Raw genomic sequence first — 23,486 nt, forward strand, 5'->3', positions numbered from 1 at the left:
TTCGCTAAGATGACCTTTTCTGATTAGCTTTCATTAAGGTCAGTGAAGAAATCCTTATTATTTGTCATATTGCTGCTTGCACCAGAATCTATGCACCATATAGACTTTGCAGATGGGCTTGTTCTGGCATTAAATGCAGCTTCAGGACATGCAGAATCTTCCTTTACAGCTGTTTTAACCCTTTGTTGACTGTTCTGCTTTTTAAGCTGGCTCATTCTTACTTTCCAAATTCTGCAGTCTACTTTAAGGTGGTCGGTAGAGTTGAGCGACTTTTGGTTTTTTAGGGTCGCGTTTCGTTTCGTGAAACCCGACTTTTCCAAAAGTCGGGTCGAGCAAGATCGTCCGATTATAGGGAAAAGTCGGGGTCGTCCCGAAACACGAAACCCAATGTAAGTCAATGGGGAATAAAAGTCGGCAGTGAGAGGAGGACAGGAAACACACCTACAGTGCCCATTTGAATGCCAAAAGCATCAATTCTTCTTACTTAAGCTTGTCAACCTTAATTAACTTCATAATACAAGTTACGCACTGAAAAATGGGGGTTATTTGGCAAAATTTGTGGGGGGGGAGGGCTGGCTGCAGGTTTTCATGTGCCCTGGGCGAAAGAGCGCCCCTTTAACACATACCACAACTCATCATGCTCCGATACGGCAGAGAAATAGCGGTATAGTACAATGAAAAATACCTCACTTTTTACATCTCATGACGAGGCCCATCTATTTCTCCATACAAAATCATTGGTCCCATATAATGTTTGAAACAGTATATGATGAGCTCCACATAATGCTACAGTATATGTTGGTCCCCATGGATGAAGCTCCACTGTCTTATGGGCCCAAATAATGCTCCAAACATAATGGGCCCCATTTCTAATGCTCTAGTGTATAATGGGCCCTGTAAATGCTGCTCCAGTGTCTGATGTCCACCTTTATAATAATAATAATACATTTTATTTTTATAGCGCCGACATATTCCGCAGCACTTTACATTTCAGTGGGGATTTGTACAGACAATAGACATTACAGCATAACAATAATCACATACAGTAGATTATAGCAAATACCAAGAGGAAAGAGGGCCCTGCTCGCAAGCTTACAGTCTATGAGGAAAGAGGTAGACACGAAAGGTGGGTGGTAACAGTTGCCCTGATTGTATGGACCAGCCATAATGTTAGGTGTGTGACAGTACGGACACAAAGGGCTAATGGATGCATAAAGCATGTGGGAGAATGATGCGGGGAACCTGGTTATGGTAAGACTTTTGGCTCTGCCACACAGGGATAGATTAGGTTAATGTGTTGAGGCGATAGGCCAGTCTGAATAAATGCGTTTTCAGGACACGCTTAAAATTGTGGGGATTGGGGACTAATCGTATTGACCTGGGAAGTGCATTCCAAAGAATTGGCGCGGCACGTGTAAAGTCTTGGAGACGGGAGTGGGAGGTTCTGACTATTGAGGATGCTAACCTCAGGTCATCAGCAGAACGGAGGGCGCGGGTAGGGTGGTATACTGAAACAAGGGAGGAGATGTAGGGCGGTGCTGAGCCATGGAGGGCTTTGTGAGTGAGGGTAATAAGTTTATACTGAATTCTGGAGTGGATGGGTAGCCAGTGTAATGACTGGCACAAGGTAGAGGCATCGGTGTAACGATTGGTGAGGAATATGATCCTGGCTGCAGCATTCAAGACAGATTGGAGAGGGGAGAGTTTGGTAAGAGGGAGACCGATTAGAAGAGAGTTACAATAGTCGAGACGAGAATGAATAAGAGAAACAGTAAGAGTTTTTGCAGAGTCAAAGGTAAGAAAAGGTCGAATTCTAGAAATGTTTTTGAGGTGCAGATGACAAGAGCGAGCCAGTGATCGAATGTGGGGGGCAAAGGAAAGCTCGGAATCAAGTATGACCCCAAGACAGCGGGCCTGTTGCTGGGGAGTAATAGTGGAACCACACACAGAAATGGCAATGTCGGGTATAGGTACATTAGTAGAGGGAGGAAACACCAGGAGTTCAGTCTTTGACAGGTTCAGTTTCAGATATAGTGAGGACATGATATTAGACACAGCGTTTAGACAATCGCCGATGTTTTCTAGAAAGGCTGGCGTGATGTCAGGAGAAGAAGCGTATAATTGGGTGTCATCAGCATAGAGATGGTACTGGAAACCAAATCTACTGATTGTTTGACCAATAGGGGCAGTGTACAAGGAGAAGAGGAGGGGGCCTAGAACCGATCCTTGGGGGACCCCAACAGTAAGGGGAAGATGAGAGGAGGAGGAACTGGCAAAAGATACAGTAAAGGAGCGGTCGGAGAGATAGGAGGAGAACCAGGAGAGAACGGTATCCTTGAGGCCAATGGAACGGAGCATAGTGAGGAGGAGCTGATGATCCACAGTGTCGAATGCTGCAGAGAGATCCAAGAGAATTAGCATGGAGTAGTGACCATTTGATTTAGCTGTTAGCAGATCATTAGAGACTTTAGTGAGGGCAGTTTCAGTGGAGTGTAAAGAGCGGAAACCGGATTGGAGAGGGTCGAGAAGAGAGTTTTCTGAGAGATAGCGGATAAGACGGGAGTGGACCAGGCGTTCCAGGAGTTTAGAGATGAAGGGAAGATTAGAGACAGGTCTATAGTTAGCGGCACAGTTTTGGTCGAGGGATGGTTTTTTAAGTAGTGGATGTATGATGGCATGCTTAAATGAGGAGGGAAAAATACCAGAAGAGAGAGAGAGGTTAAATATTTTAGTTAGGTGAGGGGTGACAGCAGGGGAAAGGGACTGGAGGAGCTGTGACGGAAATGGGTCACTGGTGCAAGTAGTTGGGCGAGAAGATGCAAAGAGCCTGCTTACTTCTTCTTCTGTGACTGGTTCAAAATCAGAGAGTGAGTTAGATGCAGTGGGGGAGGGAGGACAGTGCATGGTATGAGGTGATTGGGAGATAATTTCCTGTCGGATCTGGTCAATTTTTTCTTTGAAGTAATTGGCCAGATCGTCAGCTCGGAGCTCCGTGGTTGGGGTCTGTACTCTTGGATTGAGTAGAGAATGAAAAGTGTCAAAGAGATGTTTCGGGTTATTGGACAGTGAGGTGATGAGGGTGTTGAAATAGGTTTGTTTTGAGAGGTGAAGGGCAGTGTTGTATGTTCTAAGCATAAACTTAAAATGGATGAAATCTTCGGGTAGATTGGATTTTCTCCACAGACGTTCGGCGCACCTGGAGCACCGCTGCAGGAAACGTGTTTGCACCGTGTGCCAGGGTTGTCGCCGTCTGCGTTGTGGTGTTCTATTTATAGGGGGTGCAAATTCATCCAGGGCAGTTTGAAGTGTTTCATTGTAATGCTTCAATGCAGAATCAGGACATGAGAGGGAGGAGATAGGGGCCAATGAAGACTGCAAGTTCTTCATAAGTTTCTGGGTGTTAATGGCCTGTATGTTTCTATAAGTCTGGACAGTGGGGGTGACCTGAGCAGCCTGGCAGTTCTTGATAGAGAATGAAAGAAGATTGTGGTCAGAGAGCGGGAGAGGGGAGTTTGCAAAATAATCCACTGCACAAAGCCGAGAGAAGACCAAGTCGAGGGAGTTTCCGTCTTCATGCGTTGGAGAATTAGTAAGCTGCGAAAGGCCAAACGAGGAGTAGCAGATGGTGAGAGGGGAAGAGCAATGGGGATGTTGAAATCTCCCATGATGAGGGTAGGGATGTCACAGGAGAGAAAATGTGGAAGCCAAGTGGCAAAATGATCCAGGAACTGATGGGAGGGGCCGGGAGGACGATACACCACCGCCACTCGCATGGAGAAGGGGGTGTAGAGTCTGACGGCATGGACCTCAAAAGAAGGGAAGACAAGTGAGGGTACTTGAGGGATAACCTGAAAGGTACATTTTGGTGATAGGAGCAGACCAACGCCTCCACCAGCTCTACTGTCTGATCTTGGGGTATGAGAGAAGTGAAGCCCCCCATATGAAAGAGCAGCAGCAGCGGTAGTGTCTGACTGCTGGATCCAGGTTTCAGTAAGAGCCAGGAGGTTAAGAGAATTAGAAAGGAAAAAGTCATGAATGAAGGAGAGTTTGTTACACACTGAGCGAGAATTCCAAAGTGCACAATTAAGAGAGACAGATGGCATGCAGGGAATATTAATAAGATTAGAGGGGTTTCTAAGTGTAGCAGTCGGGGGGTTTGACTCTCTATAACATGGGGGACCAGGGTTGGGAGCAATGTCTCCTGCGACTAGGAGAAGGAGGATAGAAAGAGTGAGCAGATGGTTAAGTGATTTGTGAGAGCGTCTCTGATGTTGAATGGTGGGACTGACTGGATCTGTGCAATTTAACAATGTGAAAAGAGCATGAGTGCTATACATAGGAGAGGAAAGAAGCGAGGGGCCAATGTGGATGGAGTGTAGAGAGTTAATGCCAGGGCGGTGGATTTGTGTGAATGCAGCGGCCAGGATTAAAATTACACAAATGCATATGGTATATATTTGTTGTACTCCAAATGTACAGGGAGTAGATGTATATAAATGTCTTACCTGTCTCCTGCCCTGTCTAACTGCCATGTTATAACTGCCAGTACTTTGATAAACTGTACTTGGATAAAGTGTGCATAAATGCCCCCTGCATAAATGCTATCCCCAAGCTATGTCTGAATATATAGGAGGATAAGACTTAGAACTTTTTTTTTTTTTTGGCCTCTCTCTCTTCTCGTTAATCAATAACACTAAATTGAGACACCAGGACCCAATAAAATGTTGTGGTCAAATAAACACATGTCCAGCACTACATGGATCATAAAGCACTTTGAAAAGTTTCTTGACCTCACAACATAAGGGGAACACCTTTGGAATGTTCCAGTGTATGGTGGGCCCCATCTATCATTCTCCAGAGTATAGTGCTCCCCAAAAATTGCTGTCCCAACATAGAAAACAATCAAATAAGTCTCCTCGCTAGGGAATCCCTGTACTTGTCTGGACAGGTGCTGTAGCTTGCTTAACAGCTCGCCAGCCGTTCTCACGCCCAGTATGGATTGCACGTGATTGCACAAAGGTTAGAAAGGGTACCGTATCCCTGGATAACATGTATGGATAGCGTACACATTCAAAATATATGTCTACAGCATGAGGCAGGCTCAGATGGTGTTAGGCCCAGTATGGATTGCACGTCATTGCACAAAGGTTAGAAGGGGTACCGTATCCCCGGATAACATGTATGGATAGCGTACACATTCAAAATATATGTCTATACAGCATGAGGCAGGCTCAGACGGTGTTAGGCCCAGTATGGATTGCACGTCATTGCACAAAGGTTAGAAAGGGTACCGTATCCCCGGATAACATGTATGGATAGCGTACACATTCAAAATATATGTCTATACAGCATGAGGCAGGCTCAGACGGTGTTAGGCCCAGTATGGATTGCACGTCATTGCACAAAGGTTAGAAGGGGTACCGTATCCCCGGATAACATGTATGGATAGCGTACACATTCAAAATATATGTCTATACAGCATGAGGCAGGCTCAGACGGTGTTAGGCACAGTATGGATTGCACGTCATTGCACAAAGGTTAGAAGGGGTACCGTATCCCCGGATAACATGTATGGATAGCGTACACATTCAAAATATATGTCTATACAGCATGAGGCAGGCTCAGACGGTGTTAGGCCCAGTATGGATTGCACGTCATTGCACAAAGGTTAGAAGGGGTACCGTATCCCCGGATAACATGTATGGATAGCGTACACATTCAAAATATATGTCTATACAGCATGAGGCAGGCTCAGACGGTGTTAGGCCCAGTATGGATTGCACGTGATTGCACAAAGGTTAGAAAGGGTACCCTATCCCTGGATAACATGTATGGATAGCGTACACATTCAAAATATATGTCTATACAGCATGAGGCAGACTCAGACGGTGTTAGGCCCAGTATGGATTGCACGTCATTGCACAAAGGTTAGAAGGGGTACCGTATCCCCGGATAACATGTATGGATAGCGTACACATTCAAAATATATGTCTATACAGCATGAGGCAGGCTCAGACGGTGTTAGGACCAGTATGGATTGCACGTCATTGCACAAAGGTTAGAAGGGGTACCGTATCCCCGGATAACATGTATGGATAGAGTACACATTCAAAATATATGTCTATACAGCATGAGGCAGGCTCAGACGGTGTTAGGCCCAGTATGGATTGCACGTCATTTCACAAAGGTTAGAAGGGGTACCGTATCCCCGGATAACATGTATGGATAGCGTACACATTCAAAATATATGTCTATACAGCATGAGGCAGGCTCAGACGGTGTTAGGCCCAGTATGGATTGCACGTCATTGCACAAAGGTTAGAAGAGGTACCGTATCCCCGGATAACATGTATGGATAGCGTACACATTCAAAATATATGTCTATACAGCATGAGGCAGGCTCAGACGGTGTTAGGCCCAGTATGGATTGCACGTCATTGCACAAAGGTTAGAAAGGGTACCGTATCCCCGGATAACATGTATGGATAGCGTACACATTCAAAATATATGTCTATACAGCATGAGGCAGGCTCAGAAGGTGTTAGGCCCAGTATGGATTGCACGTCATTGCACAAAGGTTAGAAGGGGTACCGTATCCCCGGATAACATGTATGGATAGCGTACACATTCAAAATATATGTCTATACAGCATGAGGCAGGCTCAGACGGTGTTAGGCCCAGTATGGATTGCACGTCATTGCACAAAGGTTAGAAAGGGTACCGTATCCCCGGATAACATGTATGGATAGCGTACACATTCAAAATATATGTCTATACAGCCTGAGGCAGGCTCAGACGGTGTTAGGCCCAGTATGGATTGCACGTCATTGCACAAAGGTTAGAAGGGGTACCGTATCCCCGGATAACATGTATGGATAGCGTACACATTCAAAATATATGTCTATACAGCATGAGGCAGGCTCAGACGGTGTTAGGCCCAGTATGGATTGCACGTCATTGCACAAAGGTTAGAAGGGGTACCGTATCCCCGGATAACATGTATGGATAGCGTACACATTCAAAATATATGTCTATACAGCATGAGGCAGGCTCAGACGGTGTTAGGCCCAGTATGGATTGCACGTCATTGCACAAAGGTTAGAAAGGGTACCGTATCCCCGGATAACATGTATGGATAGCGTACACATTCAAAATATATGTCTATACAGCATGAGGCAGGCTCAGACGGTGTTAGGCCCAGTATGGATTGCACGTCATTGCACAAAGGTTAGAAAGGGTACCGTATCCCTGGATAACATGTATGGATAGCGTACACATTCAAAATATATGTCTCAGGAGGCAGGCTCAGACGGTGTCAGGCACAGTATGGATTTGACGGCCCAGATTACACAGCGGAGGAGCAGGGAGAGGTAAAGATTGCAAATGCTGGGGCCCTGGCCAAGCAAGGGGGGCCCACTCGTGGGCGTCGGTACTGGCACTGGGCCCCTCATAGTACAGCGGTGTGTCTGACGGCGGGTGTGCACCACCACCGTCAGAGACACTTGATTGCACTATGAGGGACCCTGTGCCAGTGCCCGCGCCCAAGAGTCGGCCTACCCACCTGTCCAGGGCAACGGCACTCGCCCGGTGTCGTGCGCTAGGTGGTGACCCCGGCCATGGGGGGGAGGCAGCACAGTTAGGGAGTTTTAGAAAGTGGCATATGTTGATGTTGGACATTCAACTGATGCAAAAGGCGAAATAGGTGAAGTACCAGGAAGAGGTGGACCAAAGCAAGCCATTTTTCTGTCACCCTATGTGTCATCAGGGGAAGGTGGGACAAAATCCTTGGAAACCCATGCGTGGTTCATTTTAATGAAGGTTAGATCATCCACATTTTGGGTTGACAGACGGGTCCTTTTTTCTGTCAGGATTGATCCAGCTGCACTGAAGACTCTTTCCGATAGCACACTTGCAGCTGGGCAAGCGAGCTCCTGTAAGGCATATTGTGCCAATTCAGGCCAGGTGTCCAGTTTAGCGGCCCAATAATCAAAGGGGAATGACCTGTGTGGGAGAACATCGATATGGGAGGAAAAGTAGTTTGTAACCATAGTTGACAACTGCTGTCTCCTGTCACTTTCCATCGATGCAGTATTACCAGTTGTGTGAGCGGTATTTGAAAAATCAGTCCACAACATTGTCATGAAACCCCTGTCTCCAACGCCACTTCTGCTGTGTGCACCACGAACACCTCTGCCAAGCTGCCCCCGGCCCGTACGGCTCGTGTGAGAACCATCACCGCTGCTGTGTGCTGGGAATGCCTCAAGCAACCGATTTACCAGAGTTGCTTGTTTATTAGCCAATATTAGGTCAAGGTTCTCCTGTGGCATGATGTTTTGTAATTTGCCTTTATAGCGTGGATCCAGGATGCTGGCCAACCAGTAGTCGTCATCGTTCATCATTTTGGCAATGCGGGGGTCCCTTTTTAGGATCCGCAAGGCATAATCTGACATGTGGGCCAATGTTCCCAGTGTCAATGATGCACTGCGAGTGCTGGGTGGAGGAGCACTTTCTGGCAAATCCACATCCCTCCAGTCACGCACAAACCCTGTACCAGACCTTGCCACGCCAACATTTTCACTTGCCCCACGAGATGCATCCTCCTCCCCTAAGTAATCATCCCCATCATCCTCCTCCTCCTCCTCCTCTTCTTCCTCCACCTCGTCCAGGAGAGGTCCCTGAGCAGACAATGGCTGAATGTCATCAAGGATTCCCTCCTCCTCTTCCTCCTCATCAACATTGGCTGCAGACGCCTGCTCCTTAAGGTGCGTCAAAGTTTGCATAAGCAGACGCATAAGTGGGATGCTCATGCTTAGGATGGCGTCGTCTGCGCTTACCAGCCGTGTGCATTCCTCAAAACACTGAAGGACTTTACAAAGGTCTTTCAGCTTCGACCACTGCACGCCTGTCAACTCCATGTCTGCTCTCAAAGTGCCTGGCCGTGTATCCTCCCACAAATGCATTATGGCCTGCCTCTGCTCGCACAGCCGCTCCACCATGTGCAGGGTGGAGTTCCACCTTGTTGCAATGTCGATAATGAGGCGGTGGTTGGGAAGGTGGAGCAATCGCTGCAGCTTCTGCATACGAACGGAGTGTACAGGCGACCGGCGGATGTGCGCGCACAGTCTTCGCACCTTCTGGAGCAGGGCTGTTAACTCCGGATAATTTTTGAGGAAGCACTGCACCACCAGGTTCAAGGTGTGAGCCAAGCAAGGTATGTGGCTGAGTTTTGAAAGGGCTATGGCTGCCACAAAATTACGGCCGTTATCACTAACTACCTTGCCTGCCTCAAGATGTACACTGCCCAGCCATGACTCAGTTTGTCGCTTCAAGTACTCGGCCAGCACCTCTGCGGTGTGTCTGTCGCCCAAACACATCATCTGCAACACAGCCTGCTGACGCTTTCCACTAGCTGCTCGATAGGGGGACACATCGTGTGCAACAGTGGCAGCTGCAGATGGAGTGCTCGTACGACAGCGCTCTGTGGACGAGCTGTCGCTTCTGGAGGAGGAGGAGGAGGAGGAGGGTCGAACGCCTACAGCCAACTGTTTCCTATACCGTGGGCTAGGCAGCACTGTCCCACCACCGCTGTCCCCTGTGGACCCTGCATCCACCACATTAACCCAGTGCGCAGTGATGGACACGTAACGGCCCTGGCCATGCCGACTGGACCATGCATCAGTTGTGAGGTGCACCTTTCCGCTCACTGACTGCTTGAGTGCATGGACAATGCGGTCTTTCACATGATGGTGGAGGGCTGGGATGGCTTTGCGAGAGAAGAAGTGGTGACTGGGTAGGTCATAGCGTGGTACTGCATAGGCCATGAGTTCGCGGAAAGCTGTGCTTTCCACCAACCGAAAGGGCATCATCTCAAACGAGATTAGTTTGGCAATGTGGGCGTTCAAACCCAGTGTACGCGGATGAGAGACTGAGTACTTTCTTGACCTACTCATAGTGTCTGGGAGGGTGAGCTGGACTTGAGAGCTGCATATGGTGGAAGTAGCGGTGAACAGGGCGGACTGAGAGAGGGTTGATGATGGTGATGGAGTTGTTGTTCTTTCTGATGGCCTAGAATCAGTCTTTCGTTGTTATAACAGTGGGATTCCCTGACTGCTGTGGCCTTGCAACGACACTTCAACATTTGCTGCTGTGCTAACCGGTGGGCTTACAGTGGGGGAAACAATGTAGCGTTGCTGACTACCTTCGTTGTGATCAGTTGCACATGTGGCACTTGAGGTTTGGTGTTGTGTCCACGCTTGCAAGTGCATGCTGGTTAAATGTCTAAGCATGCAACTGGTATTCAAATTTTTCAGATTTTTCCCTCGGCTAAAGGTCTTTGCGCACTTCTTACAGATAACCTTGGCCTGATCATGAGGATTTTGTTCAAAAAACTGCCACACTGCACTCTTCCTACTTTGGCAGACATTTTGCGGCCTAACACGCTGTGATCTTTTGACCCTCTGGACAAGCTGTCCAGCAACTCTTTTGATGTTTGGAACCTGTCTTTGGAGTGCTCCGGGCCTGCCAGATAACAGCTGTTGCGATGTCGATGTCTGCTGTGGATGCTCCTCATCTGAGCTATTGTAAGCAGCACCCTCTTCCCCCAATGGATGCCAATCTGGGTCAACAACTGGGTCATCCATCACCTCCTCTTCTATGTCATGTGCACCTTTCTCTGTGTCACCGTGTATGGTGGTATAGTGTGCGGGAAGGGGCACCTGAGTCTCATCAGGGTCAAAATCTGGCTCTGTACACTGCGAGGACAATGTAGTGCTCTGAGTGAATGTACCAGCAGAATCATCCATCAGCGGCTGTGCATCAGTGCACTCCATGTCAGATTCATCTTGGCCTGGGTAATTCACCATTTGACTTGATAATCCAGGCATGGTATGTGAAAACAGCTCCATGGAGTAATCAGTAGTATGGCCTGCGTCATCCTTCAATCTTGGTTGGGGTGAAGGACACAAGGAAAGGTGTGGTTCATGAACATGAGCCTCCAATGACGACTCAGTGCTTTTACTTTTTACAACTGAAGAAGAGGAGGCGATAGAGCTGGAGGCTGAGTCAGCAATGTAAGACAAAACTTTTTCCTGATGCTCTGCCTTTAAAAGCGGTTTGCCAACTCCTAGAAAACTAAGCGTTCGAAGCCTTATGTAGCCAGACGATGAAGCAGGGTCAGCACCTCCTGCATTCGGTCCTATTTTGCTCTTGCCACTACCATCAGATCCACCACCAACACCATCATTACCAGCTGCCAACCCCCGCCCAATTCCACGGCCTCTTCCACCAGCCTTCCTCATTTTTGGTAGAAATGTAGACAAAATCCAACAAACTATATAGTAATGTAAAACAAGGTACAAGGTGTCTATAGGACAGGGGAGTTTTAGAATTTCTGCATACACTTGTGGACAGTGGACACTTGTGGATTGTGTGCGGCCCACTGATATCTGAGCGCTATGTGACACGCTCGATGGCACAGCTGCCTGTGACCAAAGTGACGAGAGGATAATGGAGATTTTGAATCTCTGCGTACACTTGTGGACAGTGGACACTTGTGGATTGTGTGCGGCCCACTGATATCTGAGCGCTATGTGACACGCTCGATGGCACAGCTGCCTGTGACCAAAGTGACGAGAGGATAATGGAGATTTTGAATCTCTGCGTACACTTTTGGACACTGGACACTTGTGGATTGTGTGCGGCCCACTGATATCTGAGCGCTATGTGACACGCTCGATGGCACAGCTGCCTGTGACCAAAGTGACGAGAGGATAATGGAGATTTTGAATCTCTGCGTACACTTGTGGACAGTGGACACTTGTGGATTGTGTGCGGCCCACTGATATCTGAGCACTATGTGACACGCTCGATGGCACAGCTGCCTGTGACCAAAGTGACGAGAGGATAATGGAGATTTTGAATCTCTGCGTACACTTGTGGACAGTGGACACTTGTGGATTGTGTGCGGCCCACTGATATCTGAGCGCTATGTGACACGCTCGATGGCACAGCTGCCTGTGACCAAAGTGACGACAGGATAATGGAGATTTTGAATCTCTGCGTACACTTGTGGACACTGGACACTTGTGGATTGTGTGCGGCCCACTGATATCTGAGCGCTATGTGACACGCTCGATGGCACAGCTGCCTGTGACCAAAGTGACGACAGGATAATGGAGATTTTGAATCTCTGCGTACACTTTTGCACACTGGACACTTGTGGATTGTGTGCGGCCCACTGATATCTGAGCGCTATGTGACACGCTCGATGGCACAGCTGCCTGTGACCAAAGTGACGAGAGGATAATGGAGATTTTGAATCTCTGCGTACACTTTTGGACACTGGACACTTGTGGATTGTGTGCGGCCCACTGATATCTGAGCGCTATGTGACACGCTCGATGGCACAGCTGCCTGTGACCAAAGTGACGAGAGGATAATGGAGATTTTGAATCTCTGCGTACACTTTTGGACACTGGACACTTGTGGATTGTGTGCGGCCCACTGATATCTGAGCGCTATGTGACACGCTCGATGGCACAGCTGCCTGTGACCAAAGTGACGAGAGGATAAGGGAGATTGGATTGCTTTTAAAAAAGCAGTTTGCGGAGCAGTGGGTAAACAGCAATGCCAGCGTGTCAGGAAGCCTTAAAAGGCAGCCCAACAACCAACACCACTGATACACCACAATATAGCCTCCCCTTGCACTGCACACACAGTGACTTGTGTGTTGTGCAGGCCAAATCGCTAGCAGCAGAAGCAGTTTTTTTGTCTTCTTCCCTGCCTAACGCTCTCCCTACAGAATCAGCAGCAACCTCTCCCTATACTAAGATCGGCAGAAGTAAGATGGCGGTCGGCGTGCACGCCCTTTTATACCCCCTGTGACGCCCACCAAAGCAAGCCAATCACTTGCTTGCCCTTCTGAAAGATGGTGGTGACCCGTGCCTATGTCATCACGTTGCCCACAGTGTCCGTGGATCCTGATTGACTGAAAAAGAGCGCAAAACAAACTTTTGAAACGCGACTTTGGCGCGTAAGTCGCCGACCTCGTGGCCGACATAATCCTAGGGTCGGGTTTCGTTTCATGAAACCCGACTTTGCCAAAAGTCGGCGACTTTTGAATTTTTTCGACCCGTTTCGCTCAACTCTAGGGGTCGGGCTTTTTACAGACAAAACATTCACGAGTTTCTCTTAGATTGCTCTTATATTTAGGGAAATCCTGTGTCTTTAATGCTGTTTCTGCTCTGGATTCATTACTGCTGCTTACATGCTGCGTTTTTCTCTTGAATTCATCCACAAGTTTGCCTTTAACGTACTCTAGTGTCAGCTCATCATCTGGCCGTGCATCTAGTGCAGTCACAAGTCTGTCAAAACTCACTGGAAGACCACTTAATAGAAATGCAGCAGCATGAAAATCTTTAATTTCTTCTCCAAAACCCCTGAGATGCTCCACAATCTATAGGGTTTTTCTTATATAATCCTGCATATTACGTCCATCACTTAGCTTAAACTGATACAGCTTTCTCATGAGATAAAGCTTATTGCTGAGATTTAATCTTTCATGCACTTTCTGTAACTCATCCCACATCTCTTTTGCAGTTGCACACTTGCATATATGCACAATCTGATTATCATCTACACTGAGGGAGATTGTGCTTTGTGCTTTCTGATCCTTCTCTAGCCAATCATCTGATAATGGATGAGGCACTTGATCCTTAGTGTATTTCTACCTATCTTCTCTTATTAACAGCATCTTTCCCTTGAATTTCCAGGACTGGTAGTTCTGGTTATTGAGGCTTGGCACTGAGAACTTGACAGGATTGCTGCTAGTGGACATCTCTATTGCTCTGTGATGCTTTTGCTTTAGGCTATAGTTGCTGTGTTACTCTGGGCCCATAACCTGTTGGTGGATTACTCACGATTCTATCCAAGCATGTGACAACAGAACTTGTTTTTTCAGGAACAATCAAGAGCAATATACAGTTAGGCAACATTTTTCTAATTTTGGTTCTAGACATTACCACAATGAATTTTAAACAAAACAATTCAGATGCAGTTGAAGTTCAGATTTTCAGCTTTCATTTGAGGGTATCCACATTAAAATTGGATGAAGGGTTTAGGAGTTTCAGCTCCTTAACATGTGCCACCCTGTTTTTAAAGGGACCAAAAGTAATTGGACAATTGACTCCAAGGCTATTTCATGGACAGGTGTGGGCAATCCCTTCATTATTTCATTCTCAATTAAGCAGATAAAGAGTTGATTTGAGGTGTGGTGCTTGCATTTGGAAGCTGAAACTCCTAAACCCTTCATCGAGTTTTAATGTGGATACCCTCAAATGAAAGCTGAAAGTCTGAACTTCAACTGCATCTGAATTGTTTTGTTTAAAATTCATTGTGGTAATGTCTAGAACCAAAATTAGAAAAATGTTGTCTCTGTCCAAATATGTATGGACCTAACTGTATGATAAGCTTAATAGATCATATATATTATACAAAGGATGATTGCACTCTATCATGCTAAGGCATGTCAATGTGGAATATATGTAATTAGAATTGCAATACAGCTTTAGAATTATTGAAAAAATATATGAGACTCTTAGCATAAAATTTGGCCAAATATTATCTGCCCACCAGCCAACGTCAAGGCGGCCTCAAATCTGATTGACATGACTTAGCATGATAGAGTGCAACCATTCTTTGTATATTGTATATGGGGGTAGCTACTCTTGGTATGTACCTATTCACATTAGTTTGGATGTGCCAGTCAGTTTTTTTGTCTCTTGTAAGCTTAATAGATCAGGAATAAATCATTTGTGTGTCTCTATCTGTGCAGCATCTACAGCAGGCTGCTTCTCTCATACACAGACACAGCAGGAAAACAGGAAATACAGTCACACGCTCTTCCTGTTTGAGCCTCTGGGAGTTTTTTTTTAAGCTTTACAAATAGTTTACAAATTTAGCAACTAAACACTCATAGACAGGATTGAGTTTTTGTACCAAACATATTCCAACAACTTGTGTAATGAGAATGGTGGAGATGGCAGGATTAGAGCTGATCATAGATGGGACTTCTCCATCTGTCTGTGACTTTTCCAATATTTGTTTCAGGGTGAAGATCTGACCCATATTAATACTACAGAGACATATGTGAGAGATGATGAGCAGTGTAAAGAGGAGATTCCCACATATGACTACCCAGGTGAGTAGTAACCACTGAATGCAGAGAAGTCACAGATTCCTCTCAGTCACCGGCTGTGGCTGCTTTATCGGTGGTGTAGTCCGGCCATATTACCATGATCACCATTTTGCCTCTAGACCACAACATTCTCCTCCACCCAAAACTGTTCAAATGACTTTGGGCATTGAAAGCCCTTTTCTATAGAACTTATAACCTGGAGGATCCATCTACTTTAAAATGCTGACGTTACCTGCCCAGATCTGTAAACTATAAAGCCAAATGACAGCGTACGTAGAATGTGCTGACAAGTTAGAAGATCACTTGAAGAAAAATATTATGATGGGCCTGTAAGAGAAAGCGGAGGGTAATGATGCTATTGGCTTCATAGAGTCCTGAGATCTAATTTCAGGGCTGAAATTTCATATCCTGTGATCTTGATACCGAAATCGGCATCAGCGCATGCGCCGCCCCCCCCGGCAGCCATGTTTACAGAGTCCACCGCACAGGACATGCGGGGGGGCTCTGGCATTTCATAAAATGTTGACAGAGTCCCCCCACAGCGGCGGACACCCCAGACAGCAGCAACGGTGGCAACCCCGGGCAGCGCCAGCAGCAGCAGCACCCCACTACTGCCTCCTCCAGCAGCGACACTATGACCCCACTTCATCACAGCAATAAGACGCATGGATTATAAGAAGTGCCATGTTATTAAAAAAAAAAAATTCCTATTTTTCTCCTCAAAATTTGGGGTGCGTCTTATAATCAGGAAAGTCTTATAGTCCAAAAAATACGGTAACATGTTTTTTTTTCTAGTTCTTTTTGTACAGGTTCATTTTGTATGGTAGAGTGATGATGGTGGGATCGACCTGCCTCACTTATGTGAGTCTGCAACTACCTGGTAGCCTTTAAAATAAGGTCTCCATTACCTCTGCCTAATGCCTGAGATCTAAATTTAAGACACATCAGCTCTGCACTATTATAAAAAGTTCTCTATGAATATCTAATATTTCTTCTTAAAACTCATCTGATGGAAAATATTGGCCCTTACGATAGTTTAGATTGCCAAGAGCCACCGAGCCCCATACTCTAATTACCCAGAGAGTGTTCACCAGGATAATAGGAAACAAATGGACCTTACAAATTATTTACCAATGTCTCTTCAATCCAACAATACTCTATATTTGGTTGTACACTACTCTCTGGGCACATGGTAGGGTTAAGAAAGGAAGGAGCGCCATTTAGCTATTCGTACACAGACCTTGATGGAATAGTTTGCAGACAAAATGTATTGGGAGCACTGTTAGTGATCACCCGGCAGATCAAAAGATGGCCACCATGAGAAGGCTTGGCTCTATCTACTCTATTTTCCAGATCCCAGTGATTGCCTTGCTCATCTAACACCATTACATGGATCTGGGCCATTGTGTTACCTGCTATTCTGTGGAGTGAGATGGCAAGAAGAATAGTCAGGTAGTTGGCCATAACCAGGAGGGCAGAGAAAATACAAAATCAGAAGACTCAAGTGTAGTCAGTAAGCGGGCTGGGATTACACCAGGAAACAAATACACCAGCTGAGCACAGAGGACTGAACCAGAGGAGAACAAGGCGGTATCTGGCAGATTCCGGGAATAGGCTTCAAGCTTTAGTAGGGTTTGGTGCTTTCTAATTGGCTTAAGCAGGTAGCAGATTGCTACCAGATTGCTGGACAGCACACAAACCCATACTGCCAGGCTGGATGAAACTACTGGTTTCAGGCACCCTAATCTTAGTGGCTGGACAGAGCCAGCGCCACCCAGAGCTTCTGGTTTCGACGTCTCTTCTATTACCAGCAACGCCTGCACAATAAATAAGGCGCTGCTTGGTGATGGAATCAAACATCGCAGGAGCAGATTCCAGTGGAGAGGGGACACACCATCTGCAGATGCCCTAATATAACACAATTACAGGAAACTAAAGCAGTAGAAATCCCCATAAAGTGGCTCCATTATGGAAATTATAACCCTCAGTGAATTATTCTATGGGAGTACTGACACTTTATGGAAATTAGCTCGCACTGGATGTTGCAACATGAAAATTGCACATTTGCAATTTTATTATCCAACACATAATGCCCAGATTGTGCTCGAGGAGACAAACACCGTAAATTAAGTGGGTTCTTCTCACTATAGTATTGCCAAATATATGGATGCGAAATATGGTTTGGGTGCACTACAAGGCTCAGAAGAGAGTGGATATTTGACTTTAGAGAGCGGATATTGCTGGATTGGTTTATGGAAGCCATGTTGCTTTTCAAGAGCTTTTGAGCCACAAATATTGTGGAAACCTTTTGGTTTTCCTCTGACAGATGATGGACCTTAGTGGTGTCTTGTGTTTCCGTGAGATGAGTAGAAGTTTTATTGGTATAATTTTTACCTATATAACATTGTTTGGTGGCTTTTTATTCCATGTTTGGGAAGCAGAATGAACAAACCATTGAACACCATGATGCACTGGTTCATGCTATGAGGCTTTCGATTAGACTGTGAACTCTCATTGTATTGGAGAATAATTCAATATTTTTAAAAAGTTTGTGTTTTTTATGGACAGCTTAAGTAGAAATGTCCAAAAGTATAACATTTGAGGATATTTTATTCAAAATTATTAATTGGTTTTATCTTAGCAGATGACTGTACCAGGAGATCAGAGGGAACGCTGACATCTTCAATTTTTAAATCTGATGATCTTGAGATCTCACAGAATCCAATTGAAGTTAATGCCATTACTCCAGATATTCCATCATCCCTTCACAGCAAAGATCTGTCATCTGATCCTATGAAACAGGTCCCATCTTTTGGTTTATTACCAACTACTAAGGAAAATCAATGTCACAATATAAGCATTAAAAAACTAATTGATTCTAAAGGAAAGGAGCCATTTTCAGATTCAGAATATGGAAATAGCTTTCTTGAAAAGACTTTTCGTAAACATGAAAAAATTCACATAACAGAGAATAGATTTTCTTGTTCAGAATGTGGAAAATGTTTTACTCAGAATTCACATTTTGTTACACATGAGAGAATTCACACAGGGGAGAAGCCATATTCATGTTCAGAATGTGGGAAATGGTTTAGCCAGAAAGCAAATTTGGTTAGGCACCAAAGAACTCACACAGGGGAGAAGCCTTTTTACTGTTCAGAATGTGGGAAATGTTTTAAACGGAAATCACATTTTGTTAACCACCATAGAACTCACACAGGGGAGACGCCTTTTTCATGTTCAGAATGTGGGAAATGTTTTATACAAAAATGTAATCTTGATATACATCTAAAAATTCACACAGGGGAGAAGCCTTTTTCATGTTTAGAATGTGGGAAATGTTTTATCCAGAAATCAGATTTGGTTAGGCACCAAATAACTCACACAGGTGAGAAGCCTTTTTCCTGTTCAGAATGTGGGAAATGTTTTATCCAGAAATCAGATTTGGTTAAGCACCAGAGAAGTCACACAGGGGAGAAGCCTTTTTCATGTTCAGAATGTTGGACATGTTTTATCCGGAAATCAGATTTGGTTAGGCACCAAATAACTCACACAGGTGAGAAGCCTTATTCCTGTTCAGGATGTGGGAAATGTTTTATCCAGAAATCAGATTTGGTTAAGCACCAGAGAACTCACACAGGGGAGAAGCCTTTTTCATGTTCAGAATGTTGGACATGTTTTATCCGGAAATCAGATTTGGTTAGGCACCAAATAACTCACACAGGTGAGAAGCCTTTTTCCTGTTCAGAATGTGGGAAATGTTTTATCCAGAAATCAGATTTGGTTAAGCACCAGAGAACTCACACAGGGGAGAAGCCTTTTTCCTGTTCAGAATGTGGGAAATGTTTTGCAGATAAGTCACATTTTGTTACTCACCAGAGAACTCACACAGGGGAGAAGCCTTTTTCCTGTTCAGAATGTGGGAAATGTTTTGTGATGAAATCATCTCTTCTTAGTCACCAAAAAACTCACACAGGGGAGAAACCTTTTTCATGTTCTTAATGTGGGAAATGTTTTCTACTGGAATCAACTGTTAATAAACATCAGGGAAGTCATACGGGGAGAAGCTTTTTTCATGTTCAAAATGTTGGAAATATTTTAACTCAAAATTGTATCTTCTTAAAGGGGTTGACCACTACTAGGACAACCCATTCCTCATGTTTGGCCATGTTACAATAAAAACACTCTTTGTACGAGAAGGATCAGTACTAAATATATTGAACAGCCATGTCAGACTGAGCTGCCATCATGGAAAATCTTTTGCTAACTAACTTTGCAGCTAATGAGATGACCTTATGGGAGCTCTAGCCAGAATTTAGCCATAAAATGACATCAGAGTCAGAGCCATTAGCAGGTATGGTTGGCATACACAAGGGTTAATAGGAGGAGCTGCAGGGCATTGTGAGAGTAAATAATGGTGTCATATGGTAGTAAGTAGTGTCTGTGATGAGGACAATACAGTAGTCAATATGTGAAGAGTTATGTGAGTAATGACATTAGATAAAAGGGACATGGGGATTTATGGACTGTAATGGGGTTTGGTGAAATACTCCTAAATATTGTCATTTTGTATTGTCACTTTCTTTAGTATTCTAGAATACATGTCTTCCCTGCAGTATGAGGTTATCATGTATACACCTTTTAACACTATATGTAGTTCGTTTGTCTAACCATATATATATAAAAAGCCCAAATGAGGTCCTCCATATATTCAGAAGTAGAAATCAACAACATGGCCTACAAACGTTACTCCCATAAATAACATTTCAGTGTGAAATATATCTTTATTTCAACAAAACACATAAAAATGTAAAAAGAAGAGATTATGCAGAGAAAAATCATCAGGTATGTATATAAAACGTATCTAAATCTGTCCCAAAATATAGTTTAGAAAAATCCTTTACATATATATAATTGTCAATAATAGAGAGCGGGCGGCACCGCTATTACCTTGATAGGAGCAGTGGCTGGCAGCAGGCGGAGAGCTCACATCCAGGATTCCCGGGTGCCTGACTTCAAATGCAGTAGTAGTATCCAGAAGGAAAAAAGTCGCACTCTACGGGAAATCGTTGAAGTATTTATTGACACTGAATTACATGTCACGTCGGGGATGTGAAGGAGAGTGTGTCAAATGGCTGACTACGGCCGTTTCACGCTACTCGAGCGCATCCACGGGTCCACGGGTGGAAGCGCTCGAGTAGCGTGAAACGGCCGTAGTCAGCCATTTGACACACTCTCCTTCACATCCCCGACGTGACATGTAATTCAGTGTCAATAAATACTTCAACGATTTCCCGTAGAGTGCGACTTTTTTCCTTCTGGATACTACTCATATATATAATTGTAAGTGGAAAGCACATATGGAAGAAGTATAACAATTATATCGCTTATCACCCTATATCATTACATATCTCAGGTGTAAGGTCTCCGCCGAATGGTCAATAGCAATTCACAATAAACCCAGATACAAAGAATATATAGAACGGGTTTACAATCCACACATGAATAAATATTACATTGTAGACTCATAAAGTGACAGTGCTCATGGAAACATTAAAAAAATAGTACAAACAATGAATGTTATAAAGCCGATTCCATAGGGCATGTGTGGCATTATGGGCATGACACGGTCACGGCTTCACATAGAGTCTTCATTGCTGGTGCATAAATCCAGAAGCAGCAGAACGGGGCAAACTGCACATTACACGCGTTTCTCTTGTAGAAACCACTTTCTGAGGAAGCATTACAAGTGAAACGTGCTTAAAAGAGCGCCTCTGGGTAATGTAATCCTCTCTATAGATCGGTCTTGTCTGTGTCTGCCTCTTTGGTATGTGGACATTGTGGGGTTCACCACGTTCTCCTGCTTCTTGATTTGTGCACTAGTGATGAAGACTAGAGTTGAGCGATACCGTCCGATACTTCAAAGTATCGGATCGGAATGGATCGGCCGATCTTAAAAAAAAGTATCGGTATCGCCTATTCCGATACCGGAAGTCCCATTCAAGTCTATGGGACTTCCGGTATCGGAATAAGAAAAATCCTGTTTTTCCCTTGTACAGCCTCTCAGGGGTCTGTACGGGCCTTTCGGGGGGCTGTGCCGGCCTGCCAGGGGGTCTGTGCAGGCTCCGGTGGTCTGTGCCGGCCTGCCGGGGGGGCTGTGCTGGCCTGCCGGGGGCTGTGCAGGCTCCGGTGGGCTGTGCCGGCCTGCCGGGGGGCTGTGCCGGCCTGCCGGGGGGCTGTGCAGGCTCCGGGGGGCTGTGCCGGCCTGCCGGGGGGCTGTGCCGGCCTGCCGGGGGGCTGTGCAGGCTCCGGGGGGCTGTGCCGGCCTGCCGGGGGGCTGTGCAGGCTTCGGGGGGCTGTGCAGGCATCATCCGATGGGACTACAAGTCCCATCGGGCGATGCCTGCTACCATGACAGTGATTGACACATTAGCCAATGATGGGACAGTAGTAGTCCCATCATCCGGCTAATGTGTTGAATGTAAAAAAAAAAAAAAAAAAAAAAAAAATTACATGCTACATACATACATGCTACATACATACAACATGCATACTACATACATGCTACATTCATACTACATACTACATACATGCTACATTCATACTACATATATACTACATGCAACATACATACTACATATATACTACATGCATGCAACATGCATACTACATATATACTACATGCAACATACATACTACATATATACTACATGCATGCAACATGCATACTACATATATACTACATGCTACATACATACTACATATATACTACATACATACTGCATGCTACATACATACTACATGCTACATACATACCACATACATACTACATACATACTACATGCTACATATATACTACATGCTACATACATACTACATATATACTACATGCATACTACATACATACTACATGCATGCTACATACATACTACATGCTACATACATACATACTACATGCTACATACATACTACATATATACTACATACATACTACATACATACTACATGCATGCTACATACATACTACATGCTACATACATACATACTACATGCTACATACATACTACATATATACTACATGCATGCTACATACATACTGCATGCTACATGCATGCTACATACATACTACATACATACTACATGCTACATACATACCACATATATACTACATACATACTACATACAATACATTCATACAATACATACATAGACATACAGTACATATAACATAGAGTAACATACTTACCAATACTTGTCACATTGTTCCCCGAAGCCATTGTCTTTTACGGAATAAATATTAACATAACAAACCACAAAAATACTCACCCACGATCCGAAGCAGTCCACGAGTGTGTCCCACGACGATCTTGGGTAGAGAACTGCAGCATCAGCTGTTGCTGCCGTTCTCTACGGGCTGCAGGAATCCAATGACGGAAGGTAGGTATCCTTCCGCACTGTATTCCTCCGCCACTTAAAAAAAAAAAAGTCCCTAGTCTCACTTTATGCCATTGCTGCATGGGAATTTCCCACACAGCAATGGCATAAAGTGAGACTAGGGACTTTTTTTTTTAAGTGGTGGAGGAATACAGTGCGGAAGGATACCTACCTTCCGTCATTGGATTCCTGCAGCCCGTAGAGAACGGCAGCAACAGCTGATGCTGCAGTTCTCTACCCAAGATCGTCGTGGGACACACTCGTGGACTGCTTCGGATCGTGGGTGAGTATTTTTGTGGTTTGTTATGTTAATATTTATTCCGTAAAAGACAATGGCTTCGGGGAACAATGTGACAAGTATTGGTAAGTATGTTACTCTATGTTATATGTACTGTATGTCTATGTATGTATTGTATGAATGTATTGTATGTAGTATGTATGTAGTATATATGTGGTATGTATGTAGCATGTAGTATGTATGTAGTATGTATGTAGCATGCATGTAGCATGCAGTATGTATGTAGCATGCATGTAGTATATATGTAGTATGTATGTAGCATGTAGTATGTATGTATGTAGCATGTAGTATGTATGTAGCATGCATGTAGTATGTATGTAGTATGTATGTAGTATATATGTAGTATGTATGTAGCATGGAGTATGTATGTAGCATGCATGTAGTATATATGTAGTATGTATGTAGCATGTAGTATGTATGTAGCATGCATGTAGTATATATGTAGTATGTATGTAGCATGTAGTATGTATGTAGCATGCATGTAGTATATATGTAGTATGTATGTAGCATGTAGTATGTATGTAGTATATATGTAGTATGTATGTAGCATGTAGTATGTATGTA

The 23,486-nt window shown here is 44.7% G+C and overlaps 1 pseudogene; it reads left to right on the forward strand.

The window, feature by feature from the left end:
* The window catches only part of LOC141075646 (uncharacterized), a 60,322-nt pseudogene extending 41,130 nt beyond the window's left edge, over positions 1 to 19,192 (forward strand).
* Positions 19,193 to 23,486: the final 4,294 nt, after the last annotated feature.

The sequence above is a fragment of the Dendrobates tinctorius genome, unplaced genomic scaffold, assembly GCF_039654945.1.
Source record: "Dendrobates tinctorius isolate UK_male_01 unplaced genomic scaffold, ASM3965494v1 ptg000366l, whole genome shotgun sequence".
Taxonomy (NCBI): Eukaryota; Metazoa; Chordata; class Amphibia; order Anura; family Dendrobatidae; genus Dendrobates; species Dendrobates tinctorius.